The following is a 25311-nucleotide window of genomic DNA, read 5'->3' on the forward strand; positions in this document are numbered from 1 at the left end:
TAGGTTGTTGAATGAATGAATGAATGAATGAATAATGAAGAGACACATCTCCTGTGCAGAGTAACTCCAAGTAATTTGTGTTGATACTCCCATCTTCAACAAGGTGGAACATTACTCTCCACTCCTTGAGTGTGGGCTGTGCATAATGACTTCCTTTTAAAGAGTACACTAATGAAAGGAGATGGAGAGGAGTAACTACAGTGGAGAAATCTTATGAACACTACCTCAGCCAGGTCAGTAGTGATAAGTCATATTGACAGTATGTTTCCAAGGATAACGCTGTGATGAAAGGCATTTTTTCTCCCTGGTCTTCTCCCAAAAACTCATAATGCCAATCTAATCATGAGAAAAACACCAAAGAAATTGCAGTAGAGGGACATTCTGTAAAATTCTTGACCAGTATTCCCCCAAACTGTCAAGGTCATCAAAAACAAGGAAAATCTGGGAAACTGTAGCCAAAAGGAGCCTAAAGGGATATAGCTAATTATAATAATGGTATCTTGAATAGGATCCTGCAACAAAAAAAAGCATATTCTATAAAAACTAAGGAAATTTGAATAAAGTGTGGATTTTAGTTGATAATTACATATCTGTATTAGTTTATTAATTGTAACAAATGTACCATACTAATGTAAGGTATTATTAATATATAACACCAGATGTGGAGTCTATGGGAATTCTGTATTATCTTCTCAATTTTTATCCAAATCTGAAATTGTTGTAAAAAATAAGGTTTATTAAAAAAAACCAACTGAGTCCCGCAAGTATATTTTTAAACCCAGAAATCATGTACTTCACAACTTTTACCAGATTTTTTGCTCATATTCACTCTGAAATACTATTACTCCTGGAGGCAACCCAAGTTTAAAAAAATCTAGTAAAAGAACAATTTGCTTGAGGGTATTGCATAATTAATTCTTATAAACAGACCTAACATTTATTTTGTTGTATTTAATGCCAACTGAATGCCTACTCACAAATGTTAGAAGGTTGTATTTATTACGGTCTTAAGTCTTTTGTTATCATTTTAAGTTTTTAAGCTTCAAGCCAGTCAAAATTTTTGTTAAAAAATACTGACAATACGTTTGAATGTATAATTTATTACTTAAGAGTCCTTTCTTATTCGAGATAATCTTACCACATTTTAAATTAATTTTTTTATTTGAGTGAAATTAACACACAATGTTACATTAGTTTTAATCTTAACACATTTTTAATAATTTAAAGAGAGATACTGGTTTCAAACAGTAATCTGTACCTCTCTTTTTCAGAATAAATTTATCTTAGGCACTTGAATGGTGATTTTGGTGATCTTTTTATTACTAAAGCAAGTGTCACTGGGGCTGTATATTAGGAAAACAGTATTTATTGCCTCCAACCCACCTATTTTCTTGTTGGAGGGTGGGGTGGAGAAGCATGTACTGGATATTTTCCCTTAGCAGACATACTAGTTTTGACAAAATAAACATATTAATTTGTAGCATTTTAATTAAAAACTGAAAATGTGCATGGTAACAAACCCAATCTTAAACAATTGCAGCCTTATCAATAGGAGGAACTAAGCCTTACTTGGTTAGCTTAACCTTTGGTCTATTTATAAAATTTTTTTTTTCAACTTTTATTTATTTTTGGGACAGAGAGAGAGAGAGAGAGAGCGAGAGCATGAACGGGGGAGGGGCAGAGAGAGAGGGAGACACAGAATCGGAAGCAGGCTCCAGGCTCTGAGCCATCAGCCCAGAGACTGACGCGGGGCTCGAACTCACAGACTGCGAGATCGTGACCTGGCTGAAGTCGGACGCTTAACCGACTGCGCCACCCAGGCACCCCTGGTCTATTTATAGATGTAAGAAGAAAAAGTTGAGTTCTCTTTCCCTTTGAATTTTTAAGCAGATTTTTGAGTGAACTAGTGTAAAGAAAGAAAATATTTGAAGAAGCTAAATTAATAGCTAAATCATTTCACTAGCCTGTGATGTTCCAAACTCATGTTTTCCACTTGTGTAATCATACTCCTCTTTTAGCAGAAATAACTACCAAGTAACAAGACCAAAGAAATACCAAATACTTAGACCAAAGATATTGGTATTGGAATTGTGTATTACGGGTAATTCAGGTGTTACTCAAAGAAAATACTAATCAATGTTTGGCATCTTTTAAGGTTAAAAATTAAAAGAGCTTGGGAAAGATTTAGAATCCGAAATCTAACATAAATCTAGAAGTCTATTCACCTTCACCCAGGTCTTTGCCAAGACTGTAAAACTTCAAGGAGTGACAATGCTTGGAGGAAATGATACAGATTGGGTAATGACTTTTAGGCCATTGACTTGCCCAGTTAGACTCTTTGGGCATCACATTTGCTATAAAAACTGCAACTCAAATGAGTCTTTGAATTTATGTAGTATGAAAAGGAGGACACCTGGTACCACCTAAGTCTTGTGTGTATACTTGCTCATTTTGACAGCCACTTCTAAGAGAACTTTTGTGCCACCATATGCTAAATTTTTAAGTTTATTTATTTTGAAAGAGCACACTCGTGAGTAGGGGAGGGGCAGAGGGAGAGAGCAAATCCCAAGCACGTCCTGTTCAGCAGGGAGCCCAATGCAGGGCTCCATCCCATGACTGCAAGATCACAGCCTGACCGGATATCAAGAGTTGGACGCTAAACCAACTGAGTCACATGGGCACCTTCCCCCCCCCCCCCCAACCCCCAATATGCTAAATTGTAAAGCATTTTTTTATAAGGGCACCCTGGCTGACTCAGGCTGTAGAACATGTGACTCTTGATCTCAGGGTTGTGAGCTTGAGCTCCACGTTGGGCATAGAGATTACTTAAAGCATTTTTCACGAAATAACTGTCAGTGTTCAGACCAATAAGTAATACATTTTGAGCTTCACTTTAAAAAGTAATCTTTATAAATAAGTATTAAGTGGGGCACCTGGATGGCTCAGTCGGTTAAGCGTCTGACTTCAGCTCAGGTCATGATCACGCACTTGGTGAGTTCGAGTCTTGTGTTGGGATCTGTGCTGACAGCTTAAAGCCTGGGAGCCTGCTTCGGGGTCTGTGTCTCCCTCTCTCTCTGCCCCTCCCCTGCTTGCACTCTGTCACTGTCTCTCAAAAAATAAAACGTTAACAAAAAAAGATTTTAAAAAACCTGCTAAAACAATAAATAACTATTAAGTTACATATGTTAATTAGTAAAATATAAGATTATTTGGTTGTAGTTTTATTAATATGTTTTTATGTTGAAGAAATTCAGGGGCAAAATTTATCAGTAAGTTATGTTGCAGTTTTGAAACATCTAGTATCTATTTATTCATTCATCTGAGTCATCTGATGACCATGACTCTTTTCTCATAAGGTATTTTCTCCATTGGTTAGAATGCAATATATAATTACTGTATTGGAAACACCAGTAGCAACTTGTATCAATTGGGGTTCTGGCAGAAAATAGGACACTGACAAGTGTAATCTAAAAGAATTCAGTGAAGAGATTATTTGCAGAGTGTAGGCAGGTTAAGGGAAAGGAGCAAGTAATGATGAAGCTGTTACTACTTCTAGGTCTTGAAAGGAACAGGGGAGGAAGTGTTTACCTGAACCCGCAAGAGCCATACTTACTGGAGAGGGTTGCCTGATGGAGGCCATCAGAAAAGCTTTAGCAGGCAATGGAGCCACAGCCAGTCTGTTCTGTTGGTGCTCCATGCAGGTCAGGCTCCTACAAAAAGAGTAGAGTGGCTCTGGAGGGTCAAATGGAAAATAGCCAGCATTGCATATAACTTTTAAACTCAGCCATAAAAACAAGTAAGCAAACAAACTGGGCTTTAAGAAAGAAGAAAAGAAAGAACATAGTAGTACAAGTTATTTTTTAAAATTATTTTTAATGTTTATTTTTGAGAGAGAAAGAGACAGAGCGTGAGTGGGGGAGGGGCAGAGAGAGGGAGAGGTGCAGAATCCCAAGCAGGCTCCAGGCTCTGAGCTGTCAGCACTGAGCCTGATGCAGGGCTCGACCTCACAAACCATGAGATCATGACCTGAGCCAAAGTTGGACGTTCAACTGACTGAACCACCCAGGCGCCCCAGTAGTAGAAGTTATAAAAACTCAGTTGGGAAGGTTTTAGTGACATTAAACAGGATTATTACAGCCAAAAATCAGCCATAAAATTCAGTTAAGCCTTAAAAGGTTTGTGTGTTTTTTTTAAATTTATTTATTAGTTTGAGAGAGAGTGAGTGGGGGAGGGGTAGAGAGAGAGGGACACACAGAATCCCAAGAAGGCTCTGCACTGCGAGCGCAGAGCCTGATACAAGGCGTGAGCCCATGAAACTGAGATCATGATCTGAGTGGAAACCAGGAGTCGGTCGCTTAACCAACCGAGCCAGCCACTCAGACGCCCATTTTTTGTTTTTGTTTTTCTTTTTTTAAAGATTTTACTTTTTAAGATAATCTTTATGTTCTTAACATGGGGCTCAAACTCACAGCCCTGAGCTGAGATCAACAGTCTCATGTTCCACCAACTTAGCCAATCAGGTGTCCTCAATTTTTTTTTAATTGAGGTAAGTTAGTATATAATATATTAGTTTTAGGTGTGCAACATAATTTGATTATTTGTATACACTGTAGAATTATCACCACAGTGAGTTTGGTGTCCATCTGTTGCCATGTTTATGTGGGGTATCATGTTGATTGCAGATTTTAGCCATCTTTGCATTGTTGGAATAAATCCCACTTGACCATGATATATGATCCTTTGAATGTATTGTTGAATTCAGTTTGCTAATATTTTGTTGATGATTTTTGCATCTATGTTCATTATGGATATTGGCCTGTAACTTCCTTTTTTTTGTTGTGTCTTTGGTTTTGGTACAGCACAATGCTGGCCTTGTAAAATGAGTTTTGAAGCTTCTTTCCTCTTCAGCTTTTTGGGAGCTTGAAAATGGTGTTAAATCTAATTTGAATGTTTGGTAGAATTTACCAGTTAAGTCTAGTCCTGTACTTTTGTTTGTTGCAAGGTTTTCTATTACTGATTCAATCTTCTTACTAGTAATTGGTCTATTCGGATATTTCTTTATGATTTCGTCTTGGAAGCTGTGTTTCTAAAATTTACCATTTCTTCTGTGTTATCCAGTTTGTTGGCTTATAATCGTCCATTGTAGTCTCTTATGATCCTTTGTATTTTTCTGGTATCTATTGTAACTTCTCTTTCTTTTCTGATTTTATTTCAGCCTTCTCTTTTTCTTGGTGACCCTAGGTAAAGGTTTTTCTGTCTTTTCAAAGAACTAGCTCTTAGTTTCATTGATCTTTTCTGTTGTCGGTTTTTAGTCTGTAGTCCATTTATTTCCACTCTGATCTTTATTATTTTCTTCTACCAACTTTGAGCTTTGTTCTTTTTCTTTTTTTTCTAGTTCCTTGAGGTATAAAATTAGATTGATATTTCTTTTGTTTCCTGAAGGAGGCCTGGATCATTGTAAACTTTCCTGTTAGAACTGTTTCTGCTGCATCCCATAAATTGTAGATGGTTGAATTCTCATTTTCATTTGTCTCAAGGTATTTTTTCTTTTTTCTTTTATGTCTTCATTGACCCATTGGCTGTTGAGTAGCATGTTGTTTAATTGTCACAAATTTGTGATTTTTCCAGTTTTCTTCTTAACTGATTTCTAGTTTTATACCATGTAGTTGAAAAAGATGTTTGGTATTATTTCAGTCTTCTTAAATTTGTTGAGATTTGTTTTGTGGCCCACCATGTGATCTGTCTTAGAGAACGTTCCCTGTGCACTTGAGAATGTGTATTCTGCTGCTTTTGGGTAGAATGTTCTGTGTGTATCTGTTAATCCATTTGGTCTAATGTGTCATTTAAGGGTGATGTTTCTTTTATTTTCTGTCTGGATGATCTATCCATTGATACAAGTGGGATATAAAATTCTCTGCTATTACTGTGTTGTCATCATTTCTGTCTTTAGACTTGTTAATATTTTCTCTTTATATTTAGGTGCTCCTATGCTAGTCCATGAATGTATATAAATGTTACATGCTGTTGTTGGATTGATCTCTATTATTATGTAATACTCTTATTATGCTTTTTGTTTTAAAGTCTGTTTTGTCTGATAGGAGTATGGCCATACCAGCCTTCTTTTTTTTTCCCACTTGCATGGAATATCTTTTTCATCTCATCACTTTTAGATCTGAAGTGAGTCTTTTGTAGGCAACATATAGATAAGTCTTTTAAAAAAATATCTATTTAGCCATTCTTTGTCTATGATTGGAGAATTTAGTTATTTTAAAGTAAATATTGGGGCGCCTGGGTGACTCAGTCATTTAGGCGTCCGACTCTTGATTTCGGCTCAGGTCACGATCTCACAGTTCACGGGATGGAGCTCCATGTCGGGCTCCGTGCTGAGAGTGCGGAGTCTGCTTGGGATTCTCTCTCTGCCTTTCCCTCACTTGTGAGCCTGTGCGCACATGCACGCACACTCTCTCTCTAAATAAATAAAAAAAATAAAGTATTATTATTTTCTTGAAATGATGCGAAACGTTTCTTTTCTATATCAGACAAGAGCACGGCTAAGTAATCCAACGCTATTGCAGCATTATAAATATCATTCCTTCACCACACTATAAGATTTAAATGCATCTGCACAAGGGTGCATGCTGTATGAAAGGTGTAAGGTTGCTGTTGTCCTGCCAAGTCCTTCTGGTCCCTACCCAGGTCCTAGTGCAACACTTGGTGGTCCCAATGGTTTTATCAAAATAAATCATGTTTAAAAAATAAAGCATTTAAAAAGACAAGTAAAAATGCCTCAGTAACCATATATCCAACTCAGACTTCATCTGTTTAAATGTTCTGTTTGCCTCTTGCTAATAGACCTTTATTTCACTCAAACTAATAATAAGTCTTCCATACTGAAGTATGTTCCTTGCCCAATTAATCCAAAGGAAAAAAAACCCTCAAATGATTAGTAAAGAAAAATGTAGGGATTAACACACCCTTTCAATATGTTTTTAAATATTTTGAAGGTTTAAAAAGTATTTAAAGTTTCTAATTTCTGGTGGGAAAACATTATCTGAATAAATACCCGAATGGCAAACCACTGTAAGATGTTTCAGTTGCATGTGGGGCAGAGGGGTAGGAATTCTCTTCATAGCATCCCAGCTTTGTCCACGAGAAGGTCAGAGGTACACTGGTTTATATTATTGTGACATTTGCCAGGTAATCTAAGTTGCTTTTGCTTCAGCAAGGGCTTGATTTGTCAGAAGGGCATTATGCTTGACCTCTGAATTTGGCTGACAATTTACTGATGAGATTCATAACCTTTGGGTTGCTCTGATATTTTGACATATTTGCTGAGTCCTGGGCCACATCCTAGAAGGCCGCCATAACTTCTAGATCCTACGTGGCTGTGAGAACCTCTGGATCACTTAGACTTACATTAAGCCCAGGCATTCCTGCCATTCCAGGCATTCCTCCAGAAAAATTACCAGGCATTCCTGCCATTCCAGGCATTACTTCAGAAAAATTACCTGGCATCCCCCCCCAGGAAAGCCACCTGGGAAAGAAGCTCTGGCTTCTTCCTCCCTCTGGGTGCTCTCTTGTTCTCTCCGAGCCTTCTTAACCCTTTCTGTTCTTTCTTTGATTTCTTGTTCTTTGTGTTTTCACTCATACTTTATTTAACGTTCAGCAGTTTTCGGGGTCCTCGGTTGAACTTCTTTCAGCATTGCACTAGCATCTTCGTCTTAATCCAGTTTACAAGCAAGGGCGAGGTCACATGCTGCTTCTTCCCAATGGCCCAGAAGTCTGCGTGCTTTCCATCACCACTTGAGAGGCTGAGCTGAATCAGGATTTATTTCAATAGCTCTGTCACAGTCTTGGATGGCAGCATCTGGCTTCTGTAATTTGATGAAGACACTGGCTCTCTTGGCATGCACAATGCCCAAACGAGGATTCAACTTAAAGGCATGTGTGAACAAGTCACTGGCTTTCTGTAGTTCACTGTTGTTTAGGGCTTCAGTGGAAGCCACTTTTTTATCATTTGCCTGATCCGTCGTTTCCTCAGTTATCTCTACATTTTCATTTCCCATTTTTTGAGAGGCATCAGTATCTGGTTCAGTCACACCTTCATTGTCAATTTCTAGATCACTTTTCCTTACTTGATGGTTCATCTATCTTTATGTTTTCCTCCACCTTCTTACTATGATTTTTCTTCCTTCATACTGTCTTCTGACTTAGTTTTTTGAGTAGCAGGTGGTATTTTACCCCCCATGCTCTCCATCCGCTCCCCCAGGAAGCGCATTTCCTCAGTTTGCAGAACACTTGGATCCTGTTTATACATTTTCACGAAGGCCTGGAGCTCGTGCACTTTGTGGGGGTCCATGGTCGAGAGGCCATGGCAGGTGGCAGGTGTGGCTGAGGTTGTGGCTGCTGCTACTAGCTCAGCATGACCGTGTGGAAGGGCTAAAGGAATTATTGACAGATATGTATTTATTGCTATTTTGTTCATTGTTTTCTGGCTGTTTTTGTAGTTCCTCTCTCTTCTTTTCATCTTCTCTTGCTCTCTTCTCTTGCGTTTTGATGCCTTTCTTTAGTGTTATGTTTAGAGGTTTTTTTTTCATTATCTTCTGTGGATTATAGATTTTTGCTTTGTGGTTACCATGTGGTTCATATAGAGCAGCATTTAACAGTATTTTAAGTTGGTAGCAATCTTAAATTTGAATGCATTCCGAAACTCTACAGTTTTGCTTCTCCTTCCCTACATTTTGTGTTTTTGATGTCGAATTTTATATCTTTTTATTTTGTGTATCCCTCAACCATTAATAGTTCTAATTAAATTTACTACTTTTGTCTTTTAACCTTCATTCTAACTTGTAAGTGGCTAATCTACCAACTTTACTATATATTTACCTTTACCAATGAGATTTTTACTTTTTTTTTTTTTTAGATTTTTATTTTTAAGTAATCTCTACACCAAATGTAGTGCTTGAACTTACAACCCCCAAGATCAGGTGTTACACACTCTTTGGACTGAGCCAGCCAGGCACCCCAAATTTTTACTTTGTGTTTTCTTATTAGTTATTGCCTTTTCTTTTCAGCTGAAAGAAGTCCCTTCAACATTTCTTGTAAGGCTGGTTTAGCTTTTGCTTGTCTGGAAAATTTGTTACCTCTTCTTCAATCTGAATGACCTTGCTGCGTAGAATATTCCTTGTGGGAAGTTTTTTCCTTTCAGCACTTTGAATATACCATGCCACTTCCTTTGGCTCGCAAAATTTCTGCTGAAAGTTCAGTCTCATGAGGGTTCCTTCATAGGTAACATGTTGTTTTTCTATTGCTACGTTTAATTATGTTTAACTTTTGCCATCTTAATTATAATGTGTCTTGGTGCCAATCCCTTTGGGTTCATCTTATTTGGAACTCTGTGCCTCCTGTACCTGAATGTCTCTTTCCTTTGCCAGGGTAGGGAAACTTTCAGCCATTATTTCTTCAAATAAGTTTTCTGCCCCTTTTTCTTTCTTCTTCTGGGACCTTTTTTTTTTTTTAAACTTTTTTTTAGGTTTATTTACGTTTGAGAGAGAGAGACAGAGCATGAGCAGGAAGGCACAGAGAGAGGGAGACACAGACTCCAAAGGAGGCTCTAGGCCCTGAGCTGTCAGCACAGAGCCTGTTGTGGGGCTCGAACCCACAAACTGTGAGATTATAGCCTGAGCCAAGTTGGATGCTTAAACTGACTGAGCCACTCAGGTGCCCCAGGATCTTTTTTTTTTTTTTTTTTTAAATTTGTTAATGTGCATTTATTTTTGAGAGAGTGCAACAGCATGAGTGGGGGAGGGACAGAAAGAGAAGGAGACAGAATCCGAGGCAGGCTCCAGGCTCCGAGCTGTCAGCACAGAGCTTGACACAGGGCTTGAGCCTATGAACCATGAGATCATGACCTGAGGCGAAGTTGGGTGCTTAACCAACTGAGCCACCCAGGCACCCTGCCCTGGGACCTTTATAATACGAATGTTGGTTTGCTTGATTTTGTCTTATAGGTCCTTTAAGTTGTCTTTACTTTTAATTTATTCATAGATTGATTGACTGCTGCTCTATTTGGGTGAGTTCCACTACCCTGTCTTGCAGGTCACTGATCCTTTCTTTGCCTTCATCTAGTCTGCTAGTGTAGTCTTTCTTTGCCTTCATCTAGTCTGCTTGGACCCTTCTAGTGTATTTTTCAGTTCATTTATATTCAGCTGGGTAACATCCATCTGATACTTTCTTACATTTTCCATCTCTTTATAGAAGTTCTCATTGTGTTCATCCATTCTTCTCTTGATTGGTGAGCTTATGACCGGTACTTTGAACCCTTTATCAGATAGATTATCTTATTTATCTCTGTTTCATTAAGGTCTTTCCTGGGATTTTATCTTGTTCTTTCATTTGGAACATATTCCTCTGTTTCCTCATTTTGCTTGTCTTTCTGTATTTGTTTCTATTTATTAGGTAAATCACCTTTCTTTCCAAGTCTTGAAGGAGTGGCCTTGTGTAGACAATGAACCTAGATGAGCCTATTGTTCAGCCTTCCTCTAGCTCTTGGTTGTTTCTCAAACCTTTGTGATTGTCTGAGTAGCCTGATTTATTCTTCAAAGGTCCCAGTTGATGAGAATGTGCCAAGACCTGCCAGTGTTACAAGGGAGTGATCTCAATCAGTACCTGGTTTCAGGCTGATTGGAAGCCAGATCTGTAGGCTTTTAATGTATGCAAATACATACAGTCCTGTGGGACTACAATTATAAACCCTGCTGACTTCTGGACCAGCAGATCTGGAGGTGTCCCTTGGGTGTGGCAAACCTGAAGCCTGTACCTACTGGTCCTGGGGATGTGTTTCTGTTTGCTGTCTTTGCAGTACCCCTGGTGTAATAACCTGTCTAGAACTAACTGTTTTTCTGATTTTTATAGTGCTGTGGAGCCCAGAAATGCAAGCCCCTTTAGTAACCAGGGCCAAGTGATCAAGTGGTGTCCCCTATGTGGACTATGCTCACCCATGGGTTTTAGAGAGGCTGAGGAGTGCCAGGGTCAGAGTAAGCCTTAGTGAGGCAAGGAAAGAGTTTTGGGGAGGGGGGGGGTGGGAGAATGCCTGTGGCCTTGGCAAGGCTGTGTCTGCATGTGCCCACCTGCAGTAGTAACATAGAGGGAGAGTACAAAAATGGTACTTGCTGGTACTTCCCTCCCCAAAGAAACTCCCAACTGGTCCTTGCTCCTTTAGCAGATACTTTTAAGATTAGTGAATAAATCTTCATATATTATCCAGTTACCTCTCAAACTACTGCTTACTTTTGCACTGGGTCTAGGGATAAGTGAGTCCACACACAAACCCCTCAAAAGGAGTATCTGGGATCCATACAGCTCCCCAGATCCCCTGGACATAAACCTTCTTGGTTTCCAAAGCCAGATATTTTTATCCCTCTGTTGTAGGTCCACACTTCAGGGAGAGGCTCTGGTCTGTGAGATCCCTCCCTATTGTAGGTGGTTGTAGTGGGGTTGAGGAGGTAAGACCATGTTTCTGCCTCACTTACCTATCTTGATGTGGCCCTTTTATCCCTTATGGAGGGAGCTGTTCAGATGGCTAGTTTTCAGTTCTTTAGTGGGAATTATTTCATATGTAGCTGTAGATTTTGTGTGTCTATGGGAGGAAATAAGTTCAGGCTCTTCCTATGCCACCATCTTGGATCACCTCCTAAAAGTTTTTATTTTGTATTAAATGTTTTACTTTGGACTCACAAGGTTAGGGGCACCTGGGTGGCTCAGTCCGTTAAGCGTCTGACTTCAGCTCAGGTCATGATCTCGCAGTTCCTGAGTTCAAGCCCCATGTTGGGCTCTGTGCTGACAGCTCAGAGCCTGGAGCCTGCTTCAGATTCTGTGTCTCCCTCTCTTTCTGCCCCTCCTCTGCTTGAGTTCTGTCTGTCTCTCTCTCAAAAATAAATAAACATAAAAAAACCAGACATGTAATGGACTCACACAGTTAAAGATGCCTTTCTCTTTTTTATGTGTTTTACTTAGGATTAACTGAATATGATTTTTAAAACTCCATGGAGTCATTACTTTATATTTCTAAATATATAAGAGCTTTTTTGTTGAATCAATCCCTTTGTTCCTTTTAGCGCAAATATTTCAGATTTAGTTTAGTCCTTGAATTACTTCAGTTGAAAGAAAGCTCAAAGTCATCTCATCAACTTTTTGACCAGTAGTGGAATCTACTGAACATTGCCAATGACTGGTAACTCAGTTCTTTGTTAGATGAGATATGTTTTATTCTCGCTGACTTCTTATGTTTTGGTTCTTACTGTTTTGGTTCAATTTCTATTTCAGGAGGAAGTCAAGTCCGTTATTCCATGAAACAGACAGAAATTTGAAGATAGCGATTGTTTCTACTCTGCTTTTCTTTACTGCTAAATATTCATTTCTTTCTTTTTTTTTTTAAAATTTTTTAATATTTATTTTTGAGAAAGAGTGCGAGCAGGGGAGGGACACAGAGAGAGGGAGACACAGAATCTGAAACAGGCTCCAGGCCCTGAGCTGTCAGCACAGAGCCCGACGCAGGGCTCGAACCCATGAACCGTGAGATCATAACCTGAGCTGAAGTCGGATGCTTAACCAACTGAGCCACCCAGGCGCCCCATAAATATTCTTTTCTTTAAATTAGCTTTCCATGGTTTTTGCAATCTTACCAATGAGACACTTTTTCTTATCCCGTGTCATCTTAAATCATTCTCTTCCCTAGGCTTTTGTATAGCATACTCTTGGAGATATTCTTATGGGTTCTTGGACAGTGCCTATCCAGCTCTTCTGTGGACTTCTCTTCCCTGCAGTTCCCTTAAATATTGGTTTAATTTTTCTGTTTCTGTAGGTTTAACTTTTCTTCTCACTGGGCAGTCTCATCTTGTCCCATGCTTTGCATCCATAAGATGACCCAGATTTGTATCTCCAACTCAGATCTTTTTTCCACCTCCATACCTGTATTTCTGTTTGCCTGTTGGCCATTTCCACTTGGATATCTCATAGGCATCACAGTGCATTCAAAATTGCTGAATCTTGTGTCCTTCCTGTGTTCCCCAGCTCAGTGAGTGTACTGTCACCTGAATGAAAATGTGAGTGCATTCCTTGAATCTTGCTTTCCTTCCCAGTTTAATTAATCATCAAATATTACTGATGCTAACATTTACATTTTGCTCTAATCCATCTTCCTCTATTTTCAGAGAGATTAAAGAAGAATTCAGATTTCTGGGGGTGCCTGGATGGCTCTGTTGGTTAAGTGTCTGACTCTTGATCTCCCCTCAGGTTGTGATCTCATGGTTTGTAAGATGGAGCCCTCGTTGGACTCTGTACTGACAGCATAGAATCTGCCTGGGTTTCTCTCTCTCCCTCTCCCTGCCCCTCCCCAGCCGGCGCTCGCTCTCTCTCTCTCTCTCATTCTCAAAAAATAAATAAACTAAAAAAAAAAAAAACAAAACAAAAAACAAACAAAACCAAACCCAAAACAAAAAGAATTGGGATATCTGTTATCCTAAAGCCCATGATATTTTCATTTTATCATGCTGCCTTGCTGGCATTATCAGAGATTCATACTGCCTTCTGCTAGAGGAATTTAAAATGCTAAAAACAAAGCCTTTTATTTTAGGTTCTGATATGGTATTTTAAAACATATTAGGATAGTAGAGCTGTTGTAGGCCATTTATCAATTATATGAGAATTAAAGTCTTGCTTTAGCTGCATTCTGCCTTATATTTAGCAGAGTTCATAACTTCAGAGAATTCAGATTTGGAATTTACATGTGGAAAAAAAACTTTTTTAGATTTATTTATTTATTTTAGAGAGAGAGAGCAAGCGCGAGCTGGGAAGGGGCAGAGAGGGGAGAGAGGGAGACACAGAATCTGAAGCAAGCTCCAGGCTCCCAGCTGTAAGCACAGAGCCTATATGGGGCTCAAACCCACCAACCTGTGAGATCATGACCTGAAATGAAGTTGGATACTCAACTACTGAGTCACCCAGGTGCCGGTGCATGTGGAAAAATTTCAAGAGTTTGATCAGAATGTCATATGTACATAATTATATGAGACTAATATTCTTTGTAGCTAACTGTTGAATTAAGTTTACAGATTTTTATGTTTATTTTTTAATTTTTTTTTAATGTTTATTTTTGAGAGAGAGAGAGAGACAGAACATGAGTCGGGGAGGGGCAGAGAGAGAGGGAGACACAGAATTCAAAGCAGGCTCCAGGCTCTGAGCTGTCAGCACAGAGCCCGATGAGGGGCTCGAACTCACAGACTGCGAGATCATGACCTGAGCCGAAGTTGAATGCTCAATTGACTGAGCCACCCAGGCGCCCCTTTATGTATTTTTTTAATGTTTGTTGTAGAGAGAGAGCGAGAGCACAAGTGCAAGTGGGGGAAGGGCAGGGAGAGAGGACAGAGAGGATTTGAAGTGCTTTGTGCTAACAGCAGAGAGCCTCATGTGGGGCTCAAACTCGTGAACTGTGAGATCATGACTTGAGCCGAAGTTGGATGCTTACCTGACTGGGCCACCCACGTAGGCCCAGATTTCTTTTTTAAAAGGGAATTAGCATAGATAGCTTTTCAGCCAGTACTGGTGAAAAAATATTATGAAAGTGAGACAGGGTAAAACATCTTAGAAATTCTCACTGTTTGGGGGATGCCTGGGTGGCCCAGTCGATTAAGCATCGACTTGATTTCAGCTTAAGTCATCGTCTTATGGTTGTGAGATTGAGCCCTGCCTAGGGCTTTGCACTGAGTGGGGAGCCTGCTTGGGATTCTCTCTCTTCCTCACTCTCTGCCCCTCCGTAGCTCATGCTGTCTCTCTCAAAATAAATAAATAAACATTAAAAAAAAGAGAAATTCTCACTGTTTTCTGTAGATATTTGCTTTCTCCACATTTGCTTTTAAAAAAAGGAAGAAATAGTCTCATCATTGCTTTAAAATTATGTTTTATCATAAGAGTGCTCAGAGGGAATATCCCCAGTGATCTCAGCTATACTTTTGAATATAGCTCTTTGGCATTATGTTCACCTTGGTTGATCGATATCTCGAGTTTAAAATCAAGGTACAACTGAAGGAAAACAAACCATGGAAGCTCTAGGGAAAAAGTGCATATTGTCTTTGTTAAAGTGCTAGACAAGAAAACTAAAAATTCAAAATTTGGCTTTCAATGAAATTTTGATTAATTTTTTTCACTTCATTTCCCCATTTGAAGAATGAAGAAAATAGTTCCCAGCAGTCTTCACTGGAAGATTGTTCTCTAGACAAATATTTATCAAGGCTCAAAAGAACATTGGGTCTTGGACACTCTGAAATCCTTGATTATAACTGTCTTCTAGCATCTGGGAAAAGCAAAGCAAAGAGATTTTAACATACTTCTCTTGTTCTTCTTACTGTTCTTAAGTAGAGGAGAAATACCTAAAGAGCACACCATGGTACTGAAGAATGTTTCTAGAAGCTCTCAGTGGGTAGTTGTGTACCAGATGTCCAACTGCATTTTTTTTTTAAAGATTTCATTTTTTTAAGTAATCTCTACATCCAGTGTGGGGCTTGAACTCATAGCCCTGAGATCAAGAGTTGCATGCTCCACCAGCTGAGCCAGGAAGGTGCCCCCAACTGCATTATTTTTGTTTGGAATAAACCCAAGCTATACATCTCCATAAATTCTTAGTATTGTGGGGGCCCTTCAGGACATTCCCCTAAGACGTGAATTCTGATTACAACTTTGCTGGCCGTGAGCACCTTTAGCCTCAGAGTGGATGTTAAGTTCTGTGTATTGGCAGGTTTCCAACATTTACTAATTGGGTTATGCCTACTTAAATACTCCTGGCAGTTTCCCTTGGCCACCACATTCTCCACACTCTGCCCTAACCTGTTTTGTATATAGTCTGCCTTTGGGCTCTGCCTAGACATTTATAGCTTTTCTTTCACAAGAAGTCTTAATAAAGTATTGATTTGTATATTCTTTAGTTAGTAATTTATTGTTGATTATAAAAGTAATTCACACTGTAGAAAATACAAAGAGAAAAATGTGCTTTTCATCCTACCATCGGTGAACCAAATATTAATACTTTAGTGTGTTTTAATGTAGTGTTTTTTTCTGGATGCATGTATTTTGTGTAGGTGTGGGAGAAAGAAAAATAAGTGTGGATGTTATTTTTTAAAATGAGAAGCCTCTTATTTTGCTACTGGGCACAAAGAGTAACTTTAAAAAAAAAACCCTTTTTTTTCTGGAACAATTTTAGAATCACAGAAAAGTTGAAAAGATACTGCAGAGATTCTCATATACCCTTTACCTGGCTTTCCCTGACGTTAATCTTTTTTATTTTTTTTAAGTTTATTTTATTTATTTACTTAGAGAGAGAGAAAGAAAGAGAGAGAATCCCAAGCAGGCTCCACACTGTCAGCGCGGAGCCCGATGTAGGGCTTGAACTCAGAAACCATGAGCTATGACCTGAGGTGAAATCAAGAGTTGGATGCTTAACCAGCTGAGCCACCCAGTCGCCCCTTCCCTAATGTTAATCTCATGTAGTTACTGTGACACATATTTCAAAACTAAGAAATTAACAATACTGTTAACTACAGACTTTATTTGGGTTTCCCCAGTTTATCCACGAATGTCCTTTTTCTGTTCCAGAATCCAATCCAGGATACCATATTGCATTTTAAAAGAACAGATCTGTTCTTTCTTTCCTGCTTAACTTTATACCACGAACATTTTTTGGTCATTAAATGTTCTTTAAACAATGCTTATTAATGGCCCCATATGTGGATAGATGTACTCTGATGTAACTATTTCTGGTTAACTTTGTGGTGGGGGGCATTTTGGGAGGTTGGGGAGTGTTAGAAAACACATATATCAACCATTTTTATTAATGGTGTACTTGAATCAGATAATTTTAATGCTAGATTATAGCAGTAATTTTGAATGCATTGCTCTAAAAGTGGAAAATAAATAATCAAGTTTATTTTCCTTTGAGGTTATGTTTAAGAGCATTTAGATTGAGTTAAATGCAGAATCTGATGAGCTGTTCATGAAGCAGTTTGTTTTGAGGGTTATTTAGAGTTGCTTGGCATTTGGCTAACCTTACTTTAAGTAGATTATGTGTATACATTCTGTGTACACACAGTCAATATTTAGGCTTTTAATAGGAGTCTTGTACTAGCATGATATCCACCTGTGTTTGGAAATACAGATTTATGGTATATTCCACTTACATATTCAGTTTTTCAAATTACCACTTTATTTCCTTTCATTAATGTTTGTTTAGTTCTAGGTTAAGCATATAATATAAAAAGCGAAGATGCCTAGAGATTCTCTTGCAATGTTGCATCATTTTATGGATATTTATTGCTTGATTGATACTGAATAAGTTGCATATTTCACATGACGTCTGAAGTTAGAGTGGCTTGCATTTAGTGTTTTGTTTTAAAGAATAAAGCCAAATGCTTTTTAAGAACCATTATTAAGCAAAATGCTGTAAAATTGATACTTAGATTTTACCTCTTGCTGTTGCTCAGCTTAGTAAAATGTCATAGGTTAAATATTATGCTAGAGTTAGATCTAGGCTAGTGAACTACTATTATTAAATTTATAAGCTAGAAGTTTATTTTGAGGCTTAAGCTATCACTTGTTAATTTGATGCAGTTGTATGAATTCATATATAGAAATAACTGAGCTGAAGAATCTGAACATTGAATTTTGTTACACAATACTCACAGAAAATTGAATGCACCATCTCCATAAGACCAAATATATTTATTCCAGTTTTCAGGCATTTCTGGAGAACACCTATTCTTTCTTACCGCTATCTTACATGACTGCTTTCTGTGGTGTGGTCTGTGGATTTTTAGTGGGGAGAGCTACGTGATCTGTCATATAGAATATTTGGCACTTTGATGTTACTGGAGGACAGTATTTGATTTCCTTGTACATATTTTTAGATTGCAATATAAAGTTCTAAACTAAGGGTTTGAGAGGTCCCAAGGTTGATTTTTTTTCCTGTGCTTGAAGATGCTGGAATTGTTGCCGTTGGTACTGATTACCATTATTGACTTAGCTAGAGTAGAGTGACTCATCTTCTGGGTTTGCACATCTGTAGTTGTGTTTTTATATCTTGGGACAGAGATTACGGACACTCAAACTTAATTATATAAATTTCATTACCAGTGTTTCTAGGTGTAATATATTCCAAAGTTATAGATGATTCCAGGATTGAATTATGACCAGTATAATTAAAGGTAGAGTTGTGTTTTAGATAATCTTCCATTTAATTTCTCTTATTTTTAGCAAGCCATTTTAATACCACTTTCTCAGTATTTGCTAAGTACACACACAATTGTTGATAGATAGATAGTAAAGATATAGCTACAGATTCTTTTATTTCATTCTTAAAATGCATGATTGAAAGTGAATTTTTCAGATCAGTGTGAAATATGAAGTCAAAGTGGGTAACTTTTTTTTAGGTCTGGAAGAAGTATCTGAACTTCAGGTCATCGTCCTATAGTGACTCACTGCAGGCAAGTTCAGATGCTGTTAGGAGAATATTTATGTTTATAGATGGATGCTGTGACTGTGACTGTAGGTTAGACTTTGGGCATCATAGAAAGTAAAGCACCATGGACTGTATTCTTAGGAATTACAAGTTCTCCTTATATGTACTCTAGATTTTCTGCCTCTATAGGATGGTATTTTGGTTAAGACATGAGTGGCATCTTTCAGATTCTAAGGGAGAATGTGAACTGTGAAAGTACAAACTGGCCCCTCAGGAAATGGCATGAGCCTGTCTTCCTACCTATATCTCTTAATATTTTCCCAGGCATACCCTGTCTTCCAGCTGTTAAGAAATTATTTGCTATGTCTGGAGCAGGCCATGCCCTATTAGACTTCTGTGCTTCTGCATATACTCTTGATCTGGATTGCCCTTGCCTTGTTAACATTTTAGATTTACTCACAGGAAAATGAATTGACAACAGTTTAAATATATATAAGTATGTGCTTACTTTTTCTTCATCATCCTGGTTTTACTTATCTCTTACAGAGAAAACAGAAATGAGAGGAATCTGGTTTAAATTGCAGTACCAGGAATTTAGATTAGACATAAAGAGTTTCCAGAAAATAAAGTACCACATATTGAAGTGATTTGTAAGTAATATAATTAATTTTGAAGAGTTTTTTATTTTTGTTTTTTGAAAAGTTTAAAAAGGAGGGGGTGGTTAAAGGGTTCTGAACTGCAAAGTGGTTCACCACCATAGCCCCTAGTAAAATAAAAAACCTAAAGGAAGAAAAATCTATTTAGGAATATGCAGATACAACCATATTCATGGATAGAAGCTTAAAAGATAATTGGGAACTTTTTGGTTTTGTGTGTTCATGTGTACTTTAAATTTTTTCAGCTAACAAGGAAACTGTTGCAGGTGTCCTTACTTTTCACAGAATGGCTCTGGTTTTGTGACTAGCAAAATATACTGAGAAATCTCTCCCCTTAGCTTGTTTGTTTGTTTTTTAACTCTTCCTTAGAATAATATAAATAATAAAAAATCCTTAGCAGTGTTAAAATAAGCAGAAAACTAATATGTATCAATCAAAAAAAAAAAAAAAAAAAAAAGACCTTCCCAGTAGTTTAAAAATAACCAAACCACTGACACAAAGAACAAGGTTTTTGAATACCATTCTCTTGATTGTTTTAATATAATTAAATGTGGAGTTAGCTGTGCCCCAAATTTAGAGTTATATTGCTATGCTTCTAACTATAGATATTCTGTCCTGGCTACATTTGAACAGAACTACTGTAGTATAAGCCAAATTCACCCACAGTGCTAGTGAACTGAAAGAGCAAATATACCTTCCTAAGCACCAAATTTATAATCACACTCATGAATAGAGTTCAGTGTTCTCTTTGCTTGTCATTCTGCAAGAATCATATTGGAATAATTTAGGACAGCTTTACTAAATTTATTAATGTAACTCTTGTTATGAGGATAGTGCTTAAGTTCTAGGCTTCTGTGCTTAGAGAGCAAAAGGCTCCTTTGTAATACAAGAGATTTTTACCTGTAGTGGTGATATAATAATTCCTTGTCTTTTTAAACATATTATTAAACGTATACACATATTATATATATTTTTCTAAATGTTTTTATAGCTAGAATTTATTTGGTTTTCACAATAACTCTGTGAATAGGTATCCTAATGTTATAAATGAGGAAACTTAGGCACAGGGAAGTTGACTGATTGCCATTTAAAACATTGTTTTAAAATCAATTATTATTATTTCGGTGGCTAACATCTAATTGCTTACTATATACTAGACACTGTTTTAAGCTTTTTGTATATTTTAATTAATAAGAGCTTGGGCTTTGGAGTCAGATTCAGATTTAATCCTGGATCATCTTCTTATCAGCTATTGACTTGGGAAAGCTACCTAACTTCTTTAAGCCTTGGTTTCTTCATTTGGAACAGAGAAATAATGATAGTACCTACCTCATAGGGTGGTTGTATAGATTGAGATAATCCAAATGAATCTGTCTAGCATATAGTGAGGGCTTTAGTGGAATCATAGTTGCTCTGATGTAGATATGTATTTTATAAAGTAATTTCCATGTTACAGCAAGATTATGGCTCCATGTAGTGTCTATAACTACGTCTTTCCTTTCACTACCTCCAAATCACCTTTTGTAAGCCTTCTGCTTCTGGGAAGAAACCAAAGACAGTTAAGAAGTCATGGAGAGTATCTGAGACATTCATGTTTCAGAGTCAAAGGCAGGACACTGTGGTCCATTGGGTTGTTTCATTCCAGGAGTGCTTTGGTATATCAATTATTCAGAACTCAGAATGTGTTCTTGTATATCCTTTTAAATGAGGCCATAATGTCTATTAATCCCTGATACAACTGACATACTAAATACTTGCGTAGAAAAAGCAAGCAAAGAACTTCATGGTACTTTGGCAGTGCTAATAATCAAGTAATAAAATAACAAAAATGAATATATATATTGATACTCAAAAAGAGGTTCAGAGAGAATTCTGGGAACATGGTAAAATAGGAAGCATCAGGAATCAATCTCCCCACATAGGCAACAGTTGCCCTGGCAGGATCTTACATAACTGTTTTGGTAAATTGGAGTTATTAAAGATTTGCATCTGCTAGGAGAAGGCTTGGCTATAAATTGTGATTAATTTTGGTCAGTTTCAGCTCTCAGCACAGCTACCCATCCTCTTCTCCTAGTCTTGTGTAGCTTACACATAGCTTGTGAGAGCCAAGATAGGCAAAAAGGATCTTCTCTTCCAAATGTCAGAAATCTGTGCTTGGGTCACTGACTGCTGCTTCTGATCACAGAGGTACACAGGAAGAGATGGGCAATCAACCACTCGTTGAGCCTCTCCCTGTTGTTGTAAGCTCTTCCCTTCCAGCTGAAGTGACTTCTGGGAGATTTAAAGGGCTAGCACCTTCTTTTGCCCCATTCAGTTTTCTCTTTCTCCCCCTCTGGGAAACAGACATTAAAGACTACAACATTCTAAAACAACTGCATATACAGGGAGATTTCAAAAGTGACTACACATGCCCAGAAAAAGGCCCAGAAAAGACCTGAGAAGACCTTAAGTTTATATCTTAGGCTGACTGTTGGCAAAAGAGGGAGCCTATGACAATCAAAAAAATAAAATGGCAAAAAACAGCAAAGGGGAAAATCTGATTTCCAGAGTTACCACATTAGATTAAAATACCAGTTTTCAACAACAACAAAATCACAAGGCAAAGGAATAAGAAAGTATGGCCCATTTGAAGGAAAAAAAGAAATCAACAGAAATTGCCCTTGAAAAAGTCCTGATGACAGATGTATTACACAAAGACAAAAACAATTGTCTTAAAGATACTGAAAGAACTAAAGGAAGATTTGGAAAACAAATACCAATAAAGGAATAAATAAAAAGAAATCAAATCCTGGAGCTGAAAAGTACAATAACTAAAATGGAAAAATCAGTAGATTCAAAGGCAGATGTGAATAGGCAGAACAAAGAGTCAGCAAACATGAAGATAGGACCATGAAAATGATCAAGTCTGAGGAACATAAAACAGATGGAAAAAAAGTGAACAGATCAAACAAACTGAAGAAAAATGAACAGAATCTAAGAGACCTATAGGATACAGTCAAGTGGAGCAACATACATATTGGAGTGCTAGAAGAGAGAATATTTGAAGAAATAAGGGCTGAAAACATCCCAAATTTGATGAAAGAACCGATGAATGTAAACATCCAAGGAGCTCTTTGCACTCTGAATAATTTAGATTAACTCAAAGAGACACACATCAAGACACATTTTTAAAAATTTATTTATTTTTTAATTTATATCCAAATTAGCATATAGTGCAACAATGATTTCAGGGATAGGTTCCTTAAGCCCCTTACCCATTTAGCCCATCCCCCCCTTCTACAACCCCTCCAGCAACCCTCTGTTTATTCTCTATATTTAAGAGTTTCTTATGTTTTGTCCCCTCCATGTTTTTATATTATTTTTGATTCCCCTCCCTTATGTTCATCTGTGAACATATAATATTTTATGTTATAATATTTGTCTTTCTTTGACTAATTTCACTTAGCATAATACCCTCTAGGTCCATCCATGTAGTTGCAAATGGCAAGATTTCATTCTTTCTGATTGCTGAGTAATCTCCATTGTATATATATACCACAGCTTCTTTATCCATTCATCCATCGATGGACATTTGGGCTCTTTCCATGCTTTGGCTATTGTCAGTAGCACTGTTATAAACATTGGGGTGCATGTGCCCCTTCAAAACAGCATACCTGTATCCTTTGGATAAATACCTAGTAGTGCAATTGCTGGGTTGTAGGGTAGTTCTATTTTTAACTTTTTGAGGAATCTCCATACTTACTGTTTTCCAGAGTGGCTGCACCATCTTGCATTCCCACCAACAATGCAAAAGAGATCCTCTTTCTCCGCATCCTTGCCAACATCTGTTGTTGCCTGAGTTGTTAATGTTAGCCATTCTGACAGGTGTGAGGTGGTATCTCATTGTGGTTTTAATTTGTATTTCCCTAATGATGAGTGATGTTGAACATTTTTTCACGTGTCGGTTGGCCATCTGGATGTCTTCTTTGGAGAAGTGTCTATTCATGTCTTTTGCCCATTTCTTCCCTGGATTATTTGTTTTTTGTGTGCTGAGTTTGGTAAGTTCTTTATAAATTTTGGATACTAACCCTTTATCTGGTATGTCGTTTGCAGATATCGTCTCCCATTCCATCGGTTGCCTTTTAGTTTTGCTGATTGTTTCCTTTGCTGTGCAGAAGCTTTTTATCTTGATGAGGTCCCAGTAGTTCATTTTTGCTTTTGTTTCCCTTGCCTCTGGAGACGTGTTGAGTAAGAAGTTGCTGCAGCCAAGGTCAGAGAGGTTTTTGCCTGCTTTCTTCTTGAGGATTTTGATGGCTTCCTGTCTTACATTTAGGTCTTTCATCCATTTTTGGTTTATTTTTGTGTATGGTATAAGAAAGTGGTGCAGGTTCATTTTTCTGCATGTCGCTGTCCAGGTTTCCCAGCACCATTTGCTAAAGGGACCGTCTTTATTCCATTGGATATTCTTTCCTGCTTTGTCAAAGATTAGTTGACCATATGTTTGTGGGTCCATTTCTGGGTTCTCTATTCTGTTCCATTGATCTGAGTGTCTGTTCTTGTGCCGGTACCATACTGTCTTGATGATTACAGCTTTGTAATACAGCTTGAAGTCTGGGATTGTAATGCCTCCAGCTTTGGTTTTCTTTTTCAAGATAGCTTTGGCTATTTGGGCGTTTTTTGTTTTTTGGTTCCAAATTTTAGGATTGTTTATTCTAGCTCTGTAAAGAATGCTGGTGTTGTTTTGATAGGGATTGCCACATCAAGATACATTTTAATTAAACTTTCTAAAGCCAAGCACAAGGAATCTTGAAAGCAGCAAGAGAGAAGCAAATCATCATATATAAGGGATCTTCAATAAAGTTATCAGCAAATTGCAAAGTTAAAAACTTTGGAGGCCAGGTGGCAGTGGGCTTATATATTCAAAGTGCTAAAAGAAAACTGCCTGGGGCACCTGGGTGGCTCAATGGTTAACCATCCAACTTCGACTCAGGTCATGATCTCACAGTTCCTGAGTTTGAGCCCTGTGTTGGGCTCTGTGCTGACAGCTCAGAGACTGTAGCCTGCTTTGAATTCTGTGTCTCCCTCTCTCTCTGACCCTTCCCTGCTTGCATTCTGTCTCTCTCTCTGAAAAATAAATAAACATAGAAAAAAAGTGCCAACCAAGAATTCTGTATCTGGCCAAACTGTCCTCTAAAAGTAAGGGAGAAATTAAGACATTCCCAGATAAATAAAAGCTGAGGAAGTTCATTATCACTAGACCTGCTCTGTAAGAAATTTGCAAGGGAGTTCTGCAACGTGAAATGAAAGGATGCTAGACAGTAACTTGAAGCCATATGGAGAAATGAAGATCTCGAGATGAATACAGGGGAATTATAAAAACTAGTACTGTTGCAACAACAATTTATAACTGCATTTTTTGTTTTCTACATGATTGAGAGACGAATAACATTTAAAGGTGAAAAAAGGCTAATATTGTAATTGTGGCTTATAATTCTTTTGTTTTCTATATAAGAAACTAATACATCGGAAAAGAATTATTAGTTTATCTTTTTGTGCACTATGAGTATAAGCACAGAGCTTTGGGACATCACTAACTGAAAGGAGTGGGGATGGAGCTGTAAGAAAGCAGAGTTTTTATATGTTATTGATGTTAAGCTGGTATAAATTCACATTGGATTATTATAACTTTAGGATGTGATCTAATCCCCATGATAACCACAAAGAAAATATCTGTAGAAGACACACAAAAGGAAATCAGAAAGAAATTTAAACATTTCACTACAGGAAAAAAAAAAAACAAAAAACCTAAACACAAAAACAGTAATGTAGGAAATGAGGGACAAAAAACCTTAAGGCATATAGAGAACAAATAGCAAAATGACAGAAGTCCCTTCTTATCAGTAATTACTTTAATTGTAAATTCATTAAACTCTCCAATCAAAAGACAGATTGGCATAATGGATAAAAACACATGATCCAACTATATGCTGTCTACAAGAGGCTCACTTTAGAGATCCAAAGACAAGTAGATTGAAAGTGAAAAGATGGAAATATATATTGCATTCAAATTGTATCCAAATGAGGTCAGAGGTGGCTGTACTAATATCAGATAAAATAGACTATAAATTTAAAAAGTTTGTAAGAGACAAGAATATTATATATTAATAAAATATT

The 25311-nt window shown here is 37.6% G+C and overlaps 1 protein-coding gene and 1 pseudogene across 2 annotated transcripts in view; one reads left to right on the plus strand and one right to left on the minus strand.

Annotated features, from left to right (window-relative positions):
- Positions 1–25311, plus strand: part of FRS2 (fibroblast growth factor receptor substrate 2) — a 114333-nt gene that overhangs the window by 67738 nt on the left and 21284 nt on the right. The window contains exon 4 of one of the 2 annotated variants that reach the window (XM_047866931.1): positions 19049–19152. The exons of the other annotated variant lie outside the window; for it this stretch is intronic. The gene's annotated coding sequence lies outside the window, so the exon portion shown is untranslated. The remainder of the gene's footprint in view (positions 1–19048; positions 19153–25311) is intronic. 2 annotated transcript variants of the gene reach the window in all.
- On the minus strand, positions 7249–8359 carry LOC125170358 (hsc70-interacting protein-like; annotated as a pseudogene).

The sequence above is a fragment of the Prionailurus viverrinus genome, chromosome B4, assembly GCF_022837055.1.
Source record: "Prionailurus viverrinus isolate Anna chromosome B4, UM_Priviv_1.0, whole genome shotgun sequence".
Taxonomy (NCBI): domain Eukaryota; kingdom Metazoa; phylum Chordata; class Mammalia; order Carnivora; family Felidae; genus Prionailurus; species Prionailurus viverrinus.